General features: G+C 39.6%; 1 pseudogene; it reads right to left on the bottom strand.

The window, feature by feature from the left end:
• Positions 1 to 8,301: 8,301 nt before the first annotated feature.
• Positions 8,302 to 9,002, bottom strand: LOC104662654 (annotated as a pseudogene).
• Positions 9,003 to 17,845: the final 8,843 nt, after the last annotated feature.

The following is a 17,845-nucleotide window of genomic DNA, read 5'->3' as shown; positions in this document are numbered from 1 at the left end:
AAACTTATTTCTTTTTCTTTTTTTATTTTTATTTTTATTATACTTTAAGTTCTAGGGTACATGTGCATAACGTGCAGGTTTGTTACATATGTATATTTGTGCCATGTTGGTGTGCTGCACCCATCAACTCGTCAGCACCCATCAATTCATCATTTATATCATGTATAACTCCCCGATGCAATCCCTCCCCCGTCCCCCCTCCCCATGATATGCCCCAGTATGTGATGTTCCCCTTCCCGAGTCCAAGTGATGTCATTGTTCAGTTCCCACCTATGAGTGAGAACATGCGGTGTTTGGTTTTCTCTTCTTGTGATAGTTTGCTAAGAATGATGGTTTCCAGCTGCATCCATGTCCCTACAAAGGACGCAAACTCATCCTTTTTTATGGCTGCATAGTATTCCATGGTGTATATGTGCCACATTTTCTTAATCCAGTCTGTCACAGATGGACATTTGGGTTGATTCCAAGTCTTTGCTATTGTGAATAGTGCCGCAATAAACATACGTGTGCATGTGTCTTTGTAGTAGAATAATTTATAATCCTTTGGGTATATACCCAGTAGTGGGATGGCTGGGTCATAAGGTACATCTAGTTCTAGATCCTTGAGGAATTGCCATACTGTTTTCCATATGGTTGAACTAGTTTACAATCCCACCAACAGTGTAAAAGTGTTCCTATTTCTCCACATCCTCTCCAACACCTGTTGTTTCCTGATTTTTTAATGATTGCCGTTCTAACTGGTGTGAGATGGTATCTCATTGTGGTTTTGATTTGCATTTCTCTGATGGCGAGTGATGATGAGCATTTTTTCATGTGTCTGTTGGCTGTATGAATGTCTTCTTTTGAGAAATGTCTGTTCATATCCTTTGCCCACTTTTTGATGGGGTTGTTTGTTTTTTTCTTGTATATTTGTTTGAGTTCTTTGTAGATTCTGGATATTAGCCCTTTGTCTGATGAGTAGATTGCAAAAATTTTCTCCCATTCTGTAGGTTGCCTGTTCACTCTGATGGTAGTTTCTTTTGCTGTGCAGAAGCTCTTTAGTTTAATTAGATCCCATTTGTCAATTTTGGCTTTTGCTGCCCTTGCTTTTGGTGTTTTAGACATGAAGTCCTTGCCCATGCCTATGTCCTGAATGGTACTACCTAGATTTTCTTCTAGGGTTTTTATGGTATTAGGTCTAACATTTAAGTCTCTAATCCATCTTGAATTAATCTTCCTATAAGGAGTAAAGAAAGGATCCAGTTTCAGCTTTCTACTTATGGCTAGCCAATTTTCCCAGCACCATTTATTAAATAGGGAATCCTTTCCTCATTTCTTGTTTCTGTCAGGTTTGTCAAAGATCAGATGGCTGTAGATGTGTGGTATTATTTCTGAGGACTCTGTTCTGTTCCATTGGTCTATAGCTCTGTTTTGGTACCAGTACCATGCTGTTTTGGTTACTGTAGCCTTGTAGTATAGTTTGAAGTCAGGTAGCGTGACGCCTCCAGCTTTGTCCTTTTGACTTAGGATTGTCTTGGCAATGCGGGCTCTTTTTTGGTTCCTATGGACTTTAAAGCAGTTTTTTCCAATTCTGTGAAGAAACTCATTGGTAGCTTGATGGGGATGGCATTGAATCTATAAATAACCTTGGGCAGTATGGCCATTTTCACGATATTGATTCTTCCTATCCATGAGCATGGTATGTTCTTCCATTTGTTTGTGTCCTCTTTTATTTCACTGAGCAGTGGTTTGTAGTTCTCCTTGAAGAGGTCCTTTACATCCCTTGTAAGTTGGATTCCTAGGTATTTTATTCTCTTTGAAGCAATTGTGAATGGAAGTTCATTCCTGATTTGGCTCTCTGCTTGTCTGTTACTGGTGTATAAGAATGCTTGTGATTTTTGCACATTAATTTTGTATCCTGAGACTTTGCTGAAGTTGCTTATCAGCTTAAGGAGATTTTGGGCTGAGACGATGGGGTTTTCTAAATACACAATCACGTCATCTGCAAACAGGGACAATTTGACTTCTTCTTTTCCTAACTGAATACCCTTGATTTCTTTCTCTTGCCTGATTGCCCTAGCCAGAACTTCCACCACTATGTTGAATAGGAGTGGTGAGAGAGGGCAACCCTGTCTTGTGCCAGTGTTCAAAGGGAATTTTTCCAGTTTTTGCCCATTCAGTATGATATTAGCTGTGGGTTTGTCATAAATAGTTCTTATTATTTTGAGGTACGTTCCATCAATACCGAATTTATTGAGCGTTTTTAGCATGAAGGGCTGTTGAATTTTGTCAAAGGCCTTTTCTGCATCTATTGAGATAATCATGTGGTTCTTGACTTTGGTTCTGTTTATATGCTGGATTACGTTTATTGATTTGCGAATGTTGAACCAGCCTTGCATCCCAGGGATGAAGCCCACTTGATCATGGTGGATACGCTTTTTGATGTGCTGCTGGATCCGGTTTGCCAGTATTTTATTGAGGATTTTTGCATCGATGTTCATCAGGGATATTGGTCTAAAATTCTCTTTTTTTGTTGTGTCTCTGCCAGGCTTTGGTATCAGGATGATGTTGGCCTCATAAAATGAGTTAGGGAGGATTCCCTCTTTTTCTATTGATTGGAATAGTTTCAGAAGGAATGGTACCAGCTCCACCTTGTACCTCTGGTAGAATTCAGCTGTGAATCCATCTGGTCCTGGACTTTTTTTGGTGGGTAGGCTATTAATTATTGCCTCAATTTCAGAGCCTGCTATTGATCTATTCAGGGATTCAACTTCTTCCTGGTTTAGTCTTGGGAGAGTGTAAGTGTCCAGGAAATTATCCACTTCTTCTATATTTTCTAGTTTATTTGCGTAGAGGTGTTTATAGTATTCTCTGATGGTAGTTTGTATTTCTGTGGGGTCAGTGGTGATATCCCCTTTATCATTTTTTATTGCGTCTATTTGATTCCTCTCTCTTTTCTTCTTTATTAGTCTTGCTAGCGGTCTGTCAATTTTGTTGATCTTTTAAAAAAACCAACTTCTGGATTCATTGATTTTTTGGAGGGTTTTTTGTGTCTCTATCTCCTTCAGTTCTGCTCTGATCTTAGTTATTTCTTGCCTTCTGCTAGCTTTTGAATGTGTTTGCTGTTGCTTCTCTAGTTCTTTTAATTGTGATGTTAGAGTGTCAATTTTAGATCTTTCCTGCTTTCTCTTGTGGGCATTTAGTGCTATAAATTTCCCTCTACACACTGCTTTAAATGTGTCCCAGAGATTCTGGTATATTGTATCTTTGTTCTCCTTGGTTTCAAAGAACATCTTTATTTCTGCTTTCATTTCGTTATGTACCCAGTAGTCATTCAGGAGCAGGTTGTTCAGTTTCCATGTAGTGGAGCGGTTTTGATTGAGTTTCTTAGTCCTGAGTTCTAGTTTGATTGCACTGTGGTCTGAGAGACAGTTTGTTATAATTTCTGTTCTTTTACATTTGCTGAGGAGTGCTTTACTTCCAATTCTGTGGTCAATTTTGGAATAAGTGCGATGTGGTGCTGAGAAGAATATATATTCTGTTGATTTGGGGTGGAGAGTTCTATAGATGTCTATTAGGTCCGCTTGGTGCAGAGATGAGTTCAATTCCTAGATATCCTTGTTAACTTTCTGTCTCGTTGATCTGTCTAATGTTGACAGTGGAGTGTTAAAGTCTCCCATTATTATTGTATGGGAGTCTAAGTCTCTTTGTAAGTCTCTAAGGACTTGCTTTATGAATCTGGGTGCTCCTGTATTGGGTGCATATATATTTAGGATAGTTAGCTCTTCCTGTTGAATTGATCCCTTTACCATTATGTAATGGCCTTCTTTGTCTCTTTTGATCTTTGATGGTTTAAAGTCTGTTTTATCAGAGACTAGGATTGCAAGTCCTGCTTTTTTTTGTTCTCCATTTGCTTGGTAGATCTTCCTCCATCCCTTTATTTTGAGCCTGTGTATGTCTCTGCATGTGAGATGGGTCTCCTGAATACAGCAGACTGATGGGTCTTGACTCTTTATCCAGTTTGCCAGTCTGTGTCTTTTAATTGGACCATTTAGTCCATTTACATTTAAGGTTAATATTGTTATGTGTGAACTTGATCCTGCCATTATGATATTAACTGGTTATTTTGCTCGTTAGTTGATGCAGTTTCTTCCTAGCCTTGATGGTCTTTACATTTTGGCGTGTTTTTGCAATGGCTGGTACCGGTTGTTCCTTTCCATGTTTAGGGCTTCCTTCAGGGTCTCTTGTAAGGCAGGCCTGGTGGTGACAAAATCTCTAAGCATTTGCTTATCTGTAAAGGATTTTATTTCTCCTTCACTGATGAAACTTAGTTTGGCTGGATATGAAATTCTGGGTTGAAAATTCTTTTCTTTAAGAACGTTGAATATTGTCCCCCACTCTCTTCTGGCTTGTAGAGTTTCTGCCGAGAGATCTGCTGTTAGTCTGATGGGCTTCCCTTTGTGGGTAACCCGACCTTTCTCTCTGGCTGCCCTTAAGATTTTTTCCTTCATTTCAACTTTGGTGAATCTGGCAATTATGTGTCTTGGAGTTGCTCTTCTCGAGGAGTATCTTTGTGGCGTTCTCTGTATTTCCTGAATTTGAATGTTGGCCTGCCCTACTAGGTTGGGGAAGTTCTCCTGCATGATATCCTGAAGAGTGTTTTCCAACTTGGTTCCATTTTCCCCCTCACTTTCAGGCACCCCAATCAGATGTAGATTTGGTCTTTTTACATAATCCCATACTTCTTGCAGGCTTTGTTCATTTCTTTTTCTTCTTTTTTCTTTTGGTTTCTCTTCTTGCTTCATTTCATTCATTTGATCCTCAATCGCTGATACTCTTTCTTCCAGTTGATCGAGTCGGTTACTGAAGCTTGTGCATTTGTCACGTATTTCTTGTGTCATGGTTTTCATCTCTGTCATTTCATTTATGACCTTCTCTGCATTAATTAGCCTAGCTGTCAATTCTTCCACTCTTTTTTCAAGATTTTTAGTTTCTTTGCGCTGGGTACGTAATTCCTCCTTTAGCTCTGAGAAGTTTGATGGACTGAAGCCTTCTTCTCTCATCTCGTCAAAGTCATTCTCTGACCAGCTTCGATCCGTTGCTGGCGATGTGCTGCGCTCCTTTGCAGGGGGAGATGAGCTCTTATTTTTTGAATTTCCAGCTTTTCTGCCCTGCTTTTCCCCATCTTTGTGGTTTTATCTGTCTCTGGTCTTTGATGATGGTGACGTACTGATGGGGTTTTGGTATAGGTGTCCTTCCTGTTTGATAGTTTTCCTTCTGACAGTCAGGACCCTCAGCTATAGGTCTGTTGGAGATTGCTTGAGGTCCACTCCAGACCCTGTTTGCCTGGGTATCAGCAGCAGAGGTTGCAGAAGATAGAATATTGCTGAACAGCGAGTGTACGTGTCTGATTCTTGCTTTGGAAGCTTCCTCTCAGGGGTGTACTCCACCCTGTGAGGTGTGGGGTGTCAGACTGCCCCTAGTGGGGGATGTCTCCCAGTTAGGCTACTCAGGGGTCAGTGACCCACTTGAGCAGGCAGTCTGTCCGTTCTCAGATCTCAACCTCCGTGTTGGGAGATCCACTGCTCTCTTCAAAGCTGTCAGACAGAGTCGTTCGCGTCTGCTCAGGCCTCTGCTGCTTCCCCTGTTGTTTTTTTAGCTGTGCCCTGCCCCCAGAGGTGGAGTCTATAGAGACAGGCAGGTTTCCTTGAGCTGCTGTGAGCTCCACCCAGTTCGAGCTTCCCAGCGGCTTTGTTTACCTACTTAAGCCTCAGCAATGGCGGGCGCCCCTCCCCCAGCCTTGCTGCTGCCTTTCGGTTAGATCGCTGCAGACTGCTGTGTTAGCAATGAGGGAGGCTCCGTGGGCGTGGGACCCTCCTGGCCGGGTGAGGGATATATTCTTCTGGTGTGCCCGTTTGCTTAAAGCGTGGTATTGGGTTGGGAGTTACCCGATTTTCCAGGTGTTGTGTGTCTCAGTTCCCCTGGCTAGGAAAAGGGATTCTCTTCCCCCTTGCGCTTCCCAGGTGAGGTGATGCCTCACCCTGCTTCAGCTCTCGCTGGTCAGGCTGCAGCAGCTGACCAGCACCGATTGCCCGGCACTCCCTAGTGAGATGACCCCAGTACCTCAGTTGAAAATGCAGAAATCACCGGTCTTCTGTGTCGCTCGCGCTGGGAGTTGCAGACTGGAGCTGTTCCTATTCAGCCATCTTGCTCCGCCCCCTCCGCAAGGGCTTCTTTTTCTTTTTAATTGTATTTTTCTTTAATTTCCTGCCTCATCAACACTCATCTACACTCCCAACCCAAATATTTCATTTAATTTATTGTGGAAAACTTTCTTTTTGGATTCTTATTAAATATTTTCACTAGACAATTAATGGAAGATGGAATAGGATTTAGAGGATGTATTTTGCATCCTGGCTGTATGTAAGGAATTCAATATTGATTTACTTATTAATTCTAACAGTGAATAAGTATCCAACACAGTGAATCAGTATTCATAGTTTGATGTTTACCCTTAGAATAATTTCCAGAGATTTTTAAATGTGTTCCTTCCTCCGTCTTCAACTGGTTATGCTCTACAATGAAAGCTATAAAACACTGAGGAAAGAAATTGAAGCATACACAGAAATGGAAAGGTTATTCCATGTGCATGAATTTGAAGAATGAACATTTTAAAAATGTCCATACTACCCAAAAAATCTACAGATTCAGTGAATTCCCTATCAAAATATCAATGACATTCTTCACAGAAATAGAGAAAATTATTTAGGTTCCATATAAATCCTACAGTTTATATGGAACCACTGAAGACCCAGAATAGCCTAAGCTGTCCTGAGCAAAAAGAACAAAACTGGAAGAATCATTACCTGACTTCAAATTATACTACAAAGCTATGTAACCCAAACAGCATGTTACTGCCATAAGAACGTACATGTAGATAATGGAACAGATTAGGGAACCCAGAAACAAATCCATACACCTACAGAGCACTCTTTTCTGACAAAGGTGCTGAGAACATACATGAGGGAAAGAAAAATCTCTTCTATAAGTGGTGCTGGGAAAACTGCATATTCATATGCAGAAGAATGAAAATAGATCCCTATCTGTCACCATATACAAAAATCACATCAAAATGGATTAAAGTTTTCAATCTAAGACCTCAAACTATGAAACTGCTACAAGAAAACATTAGGAAAACTCTTTACATTGGAATGGAAAAAGATTTCCTGAGTGACCAAAGCAAAAATGGACAAGTCAAATCACATTAAGTTAAAAAAGGAAAAAAATTAACAAAGTGAAGAGACAACCCACAGAATAAGAGAAAATATTTGCAAACTATCCATCTGACAAGGGATTAATAACCAGAATATATAAGGAGCTCAAATCACAAGTTTCCTTAAAAAACTATAAACAGAGCTACCATATGATCCAGGAATTCTACTGCTGAGCATATACCACCCCAAAAGGAAATATGCATATCAAAGGGGTATCTGCACTTCCACATTTGTTGCAGCACTCTTCACAATAGTCAAGATTTGGAAACAGCCTAAGTGTTAATCAACAGATGAATGGATAAGGAAAATGCTTACATATACACAATGGAATAGTATTCAGCCATCAAAAAGAATGAGATTCTGTCATTTGCAACAACTTGGGTTGAATTCATGGTCATTATGTTAAGTGAAATAAGCCTTTCTTCCTTCCTTCCTTCCTTCCTTCCTTCCTTCCTTCCTTCCTTCCTTCCTTCCTTCCTTCCTTCCTTCCTTCCTTCGTTCCTTCCTTCCTCTCTCTCTCTCTCTTTCTTTTTTTCATACATTTTTTCTTCCTCCTGGGCCTGGCAGGCTAGGAGCAGAATACAGATGAAAACACTGGAACATGTGGGACTGGAATAGCCTGATGTTTGACTGCTTGGGTGGTAACTGTGAATGGGTGGACCAGGGTGTGTAGGGAGTGGAGTCATCCTCCCAGAACTGAGAAAGGGCCCTTGGGGCATGCGAGCAATGCAAGTGTTGAGGTTGGCACAGATACAAGAGTGAGGTTATGGCGTGAGAGTGAGATGGGTATGGTGGGGTGGGGTGACTGTTGGAAGAGCGTGTTAGCATGTTTTAGAGTTGGGCCAACTCAGGGCATGGCATGTTGGGGCACATTTGACCCTGGATGTTGACTGAGAAGCTGGGTGCCAAGGGCTTGAAGAACAAAAGGCCCATGGGTCAGCAGGACCCATGAAGATGTGACTGCAAACAGGATCAGCACTGGGAGAGGCTGAGGCTTCAAGGTGACTCCTATAGCAAGGCAGTGAAGGGGCAGGCCTGGGTTTCCCATTTAGAAATACATTGTCAGCTGCAGCCACTCTTGGATATTCACTTGGAGGGGGTCTAGTTTCATCTTTGTAAAGAGATTTCAAGGCATGGAACAAAGCATCTAACTTGATCAAGCAGCTGATAAAGTTGTCAAAATCCATGTTCCCTCCTTCATCCAAGTAGTGTCAGAATATTATGCTGTAGTTGTTCATTCAGGTGGAACCCTGCTGCCCCAAAGGCCCCTGCAAGTTCACTGCTGCAAATGGTTCCAGATCAGTCAACATCAAACTGCTTATATATTGTCTGTCACCTTTTGATGTTGTTCCACAGGTACTTGAATTCCTCAAAGTCCAGCTTGCCTGTAATGTCACTATCCATCATGGCCACCATGCTTTGACATGTATCAATGCCAAAACCACGAGTTTTCAGTTCAGTCCTACTGATAACAACCTTGTTGAGAACATTCATCAGTTCTGTGCCACTGACCTTGATGTCATCTCCAGCCAACTGGGCAAAGACTCTCCAGAAATGATGGACCTCCTCACTCTTGTTGGCCTCAGTGTTGGAGCAATGTGTGTGTGGAGGCAGGGGCTCTAGGCTGTGCTGTGTAGCCATCTCCATGATGGAGCTAATGACTCCACCTAGGAAGCACATGACCACTCTGCCACCTCTTCTGCCTCTGCTGAAGAACTGACTGCCAGACCTCTGGATGTGAGGAGACATGTTCCTAGTTAACTCGTTCTTGAAGGGTGGAGGTGGCAGTGGCAGGAATAGGAGAGATGAAGACCTGGATAGGGGCCTGGGGAATGTGCTTGGAGACCTGATCAGTGGGGGATCACTCTATGACTTTTGATTGGAGAGTTTCGTCCATTCACATTCAATGTAATCATTGATAAGTAAGGACTTAATCTTGCTATTTTATGTGTTTTCTAGTAGTTTCGTGGTCTTCTTTTCTTTCCTGTCTTCCTTTTAGCGAAGGTGATTTTTTCTGGTGGTATGTTTTAATTTCTTGCTTTTTATTCTTTGTGTATCTGTTTTACGTTTTTTGATTTGAGGTTACAATGAGGTTTGCAAATAATGTTTTATAACCTATTATTGCAAACTGATGACAACCCTGACTGCATAAACAAACAAATAATAAACAAGCAAAGAAAAAACGAATAAAAAATCTACACTTTAATTTCATCTCCATACTTTTCAAATTTTTGTTGTTTCTATTTATTATTATACAGTGTATGGCTTAAAAAGTTGTTATAGTTATTATTTTAGATAGGTTTATCTTTTAGTCTTTCTACTTGAGATATGAGGAGTTTACACACCACAATTATGGTGCTATAATATTCTTTTTTTCCCCTGTGTACTTGCTACCACCAGTGAGTTTTGTACCTTCAGATGATTTTTTTAAATTGCTCATTAATGTCCTTTTCTTTCAGATTGAAGGAGTCCCTTTAGCATTTCTTGTAAGACAGGTCTGTTATTGATGAAATCCTTCAGCTTTTGTTTGTCTGATATTATAAAATTGACTCACTGAAAAAAATATACATGGGATAATTTTACAGTATTATTTGCAATGAATCATTTCTCTTCATTGTACATCTTTCTAAATATAAATTGAAAGTAGTTCATAAATAGATCTTTGGCTTCCTATACTTTTAAAAAATGGATTTCCCAGTTTGAATTTTCAATAATAATCTCAGAAAACACCCATATGATTTCCCAATGTTAAAATAAATTGATTTTGTTGAAATAAGTCCTACTTTTCTTTTTTTCATGTTAAAAATTTTTTTTTATTATACTTTAAGTTCTAGGGTACATGTGCACAACGTGCAGGTTTGTTACATATGTATACTTGTGCCATGTTGGTGTGCTGCACCCATCAACTCGTCAGCACCCATCAGGTCATCATTTATATCATGTATAACTCCCCAGTGCAATTCCTCCCCCCCTCCCCGCTCCCCCCTCCCCATGATAGGCCCCAATGTGTGATGTTCCCCTTCCCGAGTCCAAGTTTCCTCATTGTTCAGTTCCCACCTATGAGTGAGAACATGCGGTGTTTGGTTTTCTCTTCTTGTGATAGTTTGCTAAGAATGATGGTTTCCAGCTGCATCCATGTCCCTACAAAGGACGCAAACTCATCCTTTTTTATGGCTGCATAGTATTCCATGGTGTATATGTGCCACATTTTCTTAATCCAGTCTGTCACAGATGGACATTTGGGTTGATTCCAAATCTTTGCTATTGTGAATAGTGCCGCAATAAACATACGTGTGCATGTGTCTTTGTAGTAGAATAATTTATAATCCTTTGGGTATATACCCAGTAGTGGGATGGCTGGGTCATATGGTACATCCAGTTCTAGATCCTTGAGGAATTGCCATACTGTTTTCCATATGGTTGAACTAGTTTACAGTCCCACCAACAGTGTAAAAGTGTTCCTATTTCTCCACATCCTCTCCAACACCTGTTGTTTCCTGATTTTTTAATGATTGCCATTCTAACTGGTGTGAGATGGTATCTCATTGTGGTTTTGATTTGCATTTTTCTTAAATTGATTAGGAATAATACAAAGGGATCTGGGGATATGATGGATATGATTTTTCCTCAAAATAAAAATTATTTCCAATCTTCCAGATAGAATCTATTAAGAATTTGATCAAAAAACACCAAATTATACCAAAACTCTTGATGGCAGTAAAACTATAAGCCAAATCTAGATTTCTGGTATGGTTTGAAGATGTCTAATTCTAGTTTCCTGATCTTCAAGTCCCTTCTTGTCAAGCCCTAATCTCATTTCCAGTCTCATCTTTCATTTCAACACACCTATTCAGTGCTTCAGTCAAATGGAATAATTCTACAGTACCTTTAGTAAGACCTACACTTTCTAACATATCTGACTTGGCTGATGCTGGTCTTTCCACTTGAATGGTCCCTTTACCTCTACAAGTACACCTTGTATAACTTTTTAAAACACCAGTTATTTTAAGCCTAGGGCTGTTTTTTATGGTCATAGTCTCTTCCTGTTCTGAACTCACAGAGTACTTGTTCCCCTTTATTGGAATTACCACATTTTCTTTTACATTGTAGCTTTTCATATCATTTCTGGCAAACATTATCACCCTGGTTGCATTTATATTTTTACTTGTTTATTTCCCTCACCAGAAAGTCATCTTTATGAGGGCAGAGACTGGTATATTGAATCACACATAAATAAAATGCAGTGCCTGGCATTTAGTGGATGAACAATAAACACTTGTTGGGTTTAATTCATAGCATTTTTATCCTCAGTACAGCCCATAACTGATAAAAATTTGCTAAAGAAATACTTATCCACATCTGAAGTTGGAACTTAAGACTGTCTTCAAAAATATGGTTTTTTTTTTTTTTGGTCCTATTATCTAACTGCATATAGCCTAGCTGAAATAGCAAGTGAACAAATGAATGAATGAAGAGTAGATGCCTAAATCTCTTGCTGCCATATACTTTCTAGATTGATTGCAGGAACGACTTGTGGATTTTTGCACTGATAGTGCTTTCGAGTGGACACTTTGTCACAACACCATGAGCACCATCACTCACCAGGCTCAGGAGAAGCTGTGGCATCCTTCTAGGACCTGAACCACCATGAATTATTGATTTTACAGGAGTGGCAACTAAGGCTGTTCCTCTTTCCTATAACTCAAAATCAAGATTGGAGAGAAGAGGATACAAGGCCAAAGAGAAGTTCATAAAACTTGTTTCTAAGTGATATTTGGAAATTGTGAGATAGAGTGCTTATCTTTCCTTAGATAAGGTCTATCTATGTGGTTGAACTAACAAAACTAACCAAGGCACGATCCTCACTTAGAGTGGAGGAGAGAACTCCACTGAGTTTGGAATTTCTTTTTAGCTTAGTTTAAATTGTATGGGAGTTTGTGCTGTAACTGAAGATAGTTCAAAGCCCCACTACCAGAGATGAGTATCTAAAGGATGTCTTAAAACTGATTCTAGGTGACAGAGCATGGCCTTGGTGGTAGAAAATTCAATAGGAGGTGGGAATCAACCTAAAAATTTGATGTCAGTTTTTAAGATTGATCAAAGCCTGTTTCAGTGGTGATTTCTGATTGTTGAAAGGTGATTGATAATTTATTTTCATGGGTTGTGATTCCTTGAGAAACTCCAGCAGCTAGAGTTTGAACATGTTAAGGAAATTTAGGCCCAATATTGGATTAAGTGATTTTAGGCCAATTAGTACCATGAAATTTGTACCACATCCAGGTTACAATCAGTGTTATAACTTCTTAAGTCTCATATACATATATTCCTTAGTAAATAGTTTTTCTGTTCTATATCAAGAAAAATAACTACAGTCATCCCCCAGTATACATAGAGAATTGGTTCTGGGACCACTGTGGATAATCCATGCAAAATCCTTGCATACCCAAGTCCAGCAGTGGCCCTGCAGAATTCGTGTATACGAGAAGATAGCCCTCCATATATGTGGGTTTCACATTCCTCAAACAGTGTATTTTCATACTGTGTATTTTAGTTGGAAAAAATCCATGTTAAGTGAACTCAAAGTTCAAACCCACGTTGTTCAAGGGTCAACTGTAATCAGATTGGAAGTTGCTAAGTACAGAATAACAATGAAATAAAATAAACTACTTTCAAAAACATATACTTACAGCATATTTTGCTAGAGCCTAGTTACATCTTTCAGAGAAAGAATATTTATACTTTAAAAAGTCAAGAAAAAAATAGACATATTCTTCCAGTAAGACAATACAAATCTTTATTTTGTATTTCTCATGTTATCACCTTCTTCATTCTTTAACACTATCTAATAAAAGGTTAATTCTGTAAGAAAGGTCTGGCCCTCAACTGGTTCCTGGGACGTAAAGGGTAGGCCCTTAGAACAACCAGCCTTATAATAAATGTTTGGACATGTTGAGGGTTTGGGCCATACCAGGTACTTTATGCTAAAAATGTGATTTATGGTGGCGGTCTTAGGATAGATATACCATACCAGTTTGACCTCTGAAGAGGCAGGAGTCTGAGCAAATAAGATCAGCCACATGAGCACTCCATTCCTACATGACTGCCCTCTAATAAAAACACTAAATTTGTGTGACCATCCCTGGTTGACATGTGTCACACATTATTTGTGGGAGAATTAGATAATGTCTGTGCAACTCTCAAGGGAGAACACAAATGCAAGCTTATGCTTGGTGTCAGACTCTGGTCCATGTCCCTTTTGTTTTTGTTGGTTTCAATTTGTAGCTGTTCAATGTAATGAGCTGTAACTGTGAGCATAACATTTTTCTGAGTTCCATGTCTTCATTTTTTAATATTTTTAAATTATACTTTCAGTTCTAGGGTACATGTGCACAACATGCAGGTTTGTTACATATGTATACATGTGCCATGTTGGTGTGCTGCACCCATTAACTCATCATTTACATTAGGTATATCTCCTAATGCTATCCCTCCCCCTTCCCCGTCCCCAGACAGGCCCCGGTGTGTGATGTTCCCCTTCCTGTGTCCAGGTGTAATCATTGTTCAATTCCCACCTATAACTGAGAACATGCAGTGTTTGGTTTTCTGTTCTTGTGATAGTTTGCTGAGAATCATGGTTTCCAGCTTCATCCATGTCCCTGCAAAGGACAACAACTCATCCTTTTTATGGCTGCATAGTATTCCAGGATATATATGTGTCACATTTTTTAATACAGTCTATTATTGATGAGCATTTGGGTTGGTTCCAAATCTTTTCTATTGTGAATAGTGCTGCAATAAACATATGTGTGCATGTGTCTTTATAGCAGCATGATTTATAATCCTTTGGGTATATACCCAGTAATGGGATTGCTGGCACATGGTATTTCTAGTTCTAGATTCTTGATGAATCGCCACACTACGGTCTTCCACAATGGTTGAACTAGTTTACAGTCCCACCAGCAGTGTAAAAGTGTTCCTATTTCTCCACATCCTCTCCGGCACCTGTTGTTTCCTGACTTTTTAATGATCGCCATTCTAACTGGTGTGAGATGGTATCTCATTGTGGTTTTGATTTGCATTTCTCTGATGGCCTAGTGATGATGAGCATTTTTTTCATGTGTCTGTTGGCTGCATAAATGTCTTCTTTTGAGAAGTGTTTATTCCTATCCTTCACCCACTTCTTGATGGGGTTGTTTGTTTTTTTCTTGTAAGTTTGTTTGAGTTCTTTGTAGATTCTGGATATTAGCCATTTGTCAGGTAAGTAGATTGCAAAATTTTTCTTCCATTCTGTAGGTTGCCTGTTCACTCTGATGGTAGTTTCTTTTGCTGTGCAGAAGCTCTTTAGTTTAATTAGATCCCATTTGTAAATTTGGCTTTTGTTGCCATTGCTTTTGGTGTTTTAGACATGAAGTCCTTGCCCATGCCTATGTCCTGAATGGTATTGCCTAGGTTTTCTTCTACGGTTTCTATGGTTTTAGGTCTAACATTTAAGTCTTTAATCCATCTTGAATTAATTTTTTTATAAGGTATAAGGAAGGGATCCAATTTCAGCTTTCTATATATGGCTAGCCAATTTTCCCAGCACCATTTATTAAATAAGAAATCCTTTCCCCATTTCTGGTTTTTGTCAGGTTTGTCAAAGATCAGATGGTTGTAGATGTGTGGTATTATTTCTGAGGGCTCTGTTCTGTTCCATTGGTCTATATCTCTGTTTTGGCACCAGTACCATGTTGTTTTGGTTACTGTAGCCTTGTAGCATAGTTTGAAGTCAGGTAGCGTGATGCCTCCAGCTTTGTTCTTTTGGCTTATGATTGTCTTGGCAATGTGGGCTCTTTTTTGGTTCCATATGAACTTTAAAGCAGTTTTTTCTAAGTCTGTGAAGAAAGTCATTGGTAGCTTGATGGGATGGCACTGAATCTGTAAACTACCTTGGGCAGTATGGCCATTTTCACAATATTGATTCTTCCTATGCATGAGCATGGAATGTTCTTCCATTTGTTTGTGTCCTCTTTTATTTCCTTGAGCAGTGGTTATAGTTCCCCTTGAAGAGGTTCTTCACATCCCTTGTAAGTTGGATTCCTAGGTATTTTATTCTCTTTGAAGCAATTGTGAAGGGGAGTTCACTCATGATTTAGCTCTCTGTTTGTCTCTTATTGGTGTATAAGAATGCTTGTGATTTTTGCACATTGATTTTTGTATCCTGAGACTTTGCTGAAGTTGTTTATCAGCTTAAGGAGACTTTGGGCTGAGACGTTTGGGTTTTCTAAGTATACAATCATGTTATCTGCAAACAGAGACAATTTGTCTTCCTCTTTTCCTAATTTAATACTGTTTATTTCTTTCTCTTGCCTGATTGCCCTGGCCAGAACTTCCAACACTATGTTGAATAGGAGTGGTGAGAGAGGGCATCCCTGTCTTGTGTCAGATTTCAAAGGGAATTTTTCCAGTTTTTGCCCAATCAGTATGATATTGGCTGTGGGTTCCAATCAATAGAAAAAGAGAGAATCCTCCCTAACTCATTTTATGAGGCCAGCATCATCCTGATACCAAAGCCTGGCAGAGACACCACAAAAAAAGAGAATTTTAGACCAATATCCCTGATGAACATTGATGCAAATATCCTCTATAAAATACTGGCAAAGTGAATCCAGCAGCACATCATGAAGCTTATCCACCATGATCAAGTGGGCTTCATACCTGTGATCCAAGGCTGGTTCAATATACGCAAATCAATAAATGTAATCCAGCATAAACAGAACCGAAGACAAAAACCACCTGATTATCTCAATAGATGCAGAAAAGGCCTTTGACAAAATTCCAGAGTGCTTCATGCTAAAAACTCTCAATAAATTAGGTACTGATGGGACGTATCTCTGAGTTCCATGTCTTCTAAAGAGTCATTGATCCTGAGGATGGCCTTGGGGTCTCTTGATCCCACTTTGCTGTCAAAATGGGATTCACTAGAATGTCTCTGAATCATTGAAACATGTCAAAAGCATGCTCAGAAAAGGAAGGATGAGTGGTGCTTATAAGGTGGTCTTATTGTGCCCCGACTGAATAGTGTCTTAGTCTTCTTGAACTATAGTCCTTAGATAACATTGAATGAGATTCTTATTACAAGCATCAAAGCTAACTGAAATAGATCTATCCAGTTTCGAAAGTATCAGATTTAACCTGATATGAAATACCGGATATTCAAAGCTCTAAAATTGTCTTCATTTCTTTACAGATCTGGATGAATCACTCTATAAACACAGAGAAAAATTCTTTATTTGATACAGTTTTTATAGAGACTGTGATACATGAAGTTACAGATTTGTGTGAGGTCATAGATTTGTCTGAGTCACTGCATAAAGCACAGAAAACAAAATTCCATCTTTGGCCCAGTTTCACAGAGACTGTAATATATGAGGTCTAGAGAACGACATGGTACCAGGAAAATTTCTTTTCTTCTCATAGCTTATTTTATTTTATTTTATTTTATTTTATTTTATTTTATTTTATTTTTTGAGACAGAGTCTCGCTCTGTCACCCAGGCTCTGTTGCCCAGGCTGGAGTGCAACGGCACAATCTCAGCTTACAGCAACCTCTGCCTCCCAGGTTCAAATGATTCTCCTGCCTCAGCCTCCTATATAGCTGGGATTATAGGCATGTGCCACCACACTTGGTTAATTTTTGTATTTTTAGTAGAGACAGGGTTTCACCATGTTGGCCAGGCTGGTCTCAAACTCCTGACCTCAAGCGATCTGCCTGCTTCAGCCTCCCAAGTTGCTGAGATTATAGGCATGAGCCACTGCACCTGGCCTCGTAGCCTTTAAACCACCTCAGAGACCTAACCTGGTGTCGAGAATTCAAACAACTTATTACCACTGATCTCTGGGAAGTTCATGAGATTTTGTCAATTGAAAATAATCATGCATGCATCATCCTATTGTTTTTATAAAAGAAGCTTATTTAGCACATCCTATGCCTGAACATACTCCCAAGGGGATGGACAGAAAAATAAACAAGGTATCTGTCTTCAAACAAACCTTACCTTTTAATTTGAAACAAATACTATATTGCAATAAGTTCATGTGGGCCAAGACTATATTTATAACCTGGAGGCCCTAACTTCCTATTTTAACAGCTATTTTATGATGACTTTCCATGATCTGAGTACCTTGGGCAACTTGGATCCGGATTCCAAGGGTCCTTGAAATATTTGAGTGTTTGTATTTCCCTAGTATATGGGTATCCAGTAAATGGCTCCAGAGGTTTCCTAGGGGGAGAACTTGGGAAATCATCATCATTTATTTGAGTCCTCGAGTTGCAGTGTCCTTTTCCTGGGGTGCTGCCCTCCACTCCAGCTGAGTTCAGGGTCTGAAATTAGCTCAGATCAAGGCTATGGATGTGACACTTTATCGGGGCTACCGCTCAACCTCCTGGTAGAAAGCATTTATTTCACTTGATTGTTTTCTCTCCTTCCCATTTAACCCTATGGCTGGTCCACTGCATTGGCCATCTACAGAATTATGTCAGCCATTCAGGCCTAGCTGTCTGCCACTCATTACTATAACTGAATCTTCTTAGACTCTAACAATGAAGGGTCA

Source organism: Rhinopithecus roxellana, chromosome 12, assembly GCF_007565055.1.
Source record: "Rhinopithecus roxellana isolate Shanxi Qingling chromosome 12, ASM756505v1, whole genome shotgun sequence".
Lineage (NCBI taxonomy): Eukaryota > Metazoa > Chordata > Mammalia > Primates > Cercopithecidae > Rhinopithecus > Rhinopithecus roxellana.
The sequence above is the reverse complement of the archived record's forward strand: the minus strand, read 5'-3'. Positions and strand labels throughout refer to the sequence as shown.